Genomic DNA, 710 nt, shown 5'->3' with positions numbered 1-710 from the left:
TGTGAAATTCTGAAGAGTTACCCAAACTCCAATTTCTTTTGCAGCACACCTCCTAACAAAGTCTTCAGCTAACCGACCAGCTTTGTTTTTAAATCAAGGTGTTCAACAAAGCGATAACAATACAAATTATACTGTCGCTGGATGCAGAGCCGTGGAAGCTGAAGATAATTTTGAGATAAGCCCAGAGAGAAATGAAGAATCAGATATGGAAAGCACTTAGTAATCAAAAAGCAGCTTTTTAGGGACTTGGGAAGAGCTAGGAGTGGTTGAAATTAATCAGAGCTGTAGAGCACAAGCAAAGGATCAGCTTTGATAAGGAATTGTCAGTACAATCTATTTCATGAGCACAGTTCATTCTCCTATTTCCCCAAAGAACCACCAGAAAAAGGACAAAGTAAAACTGGATTCACTCACTTGGCAATTTCAGATGTTCTAAGAGGGCCTGAATAGAGATCACGCACTAAAGGGCTTAGCCGTCCTTTTAAAGAACATGAGTTAGGTAACAACAGCTCCAGTTTCTCAATCATATGATCTTACTGGAAATCGACAAGGAATTCATCCAAGTGGATACAAAGAAGAAGAAGAGAAAAAAAGATTTCCCATTTCTTGCCATCTGAGAAGAAGACAGAGTTAGTATTTTAGAGAACAAAGACAAGAACCGAAAAATGCTATTTTGACTATGCTGGAAGACCGACTAAGCTTAAATAATT

This window comes from Vipera berus (assembly GCF_964194415.1).
Source record: "Vipera berus genome assembly, chromosome: 5".
NCBI lineage: Eukaryota > Metazoa > Chordata > Lepidosauria > Squamata > Viperidae > Vipera > Vipera berus.
Note: the sequence above shows the minus strand (reverse complement) of the source record.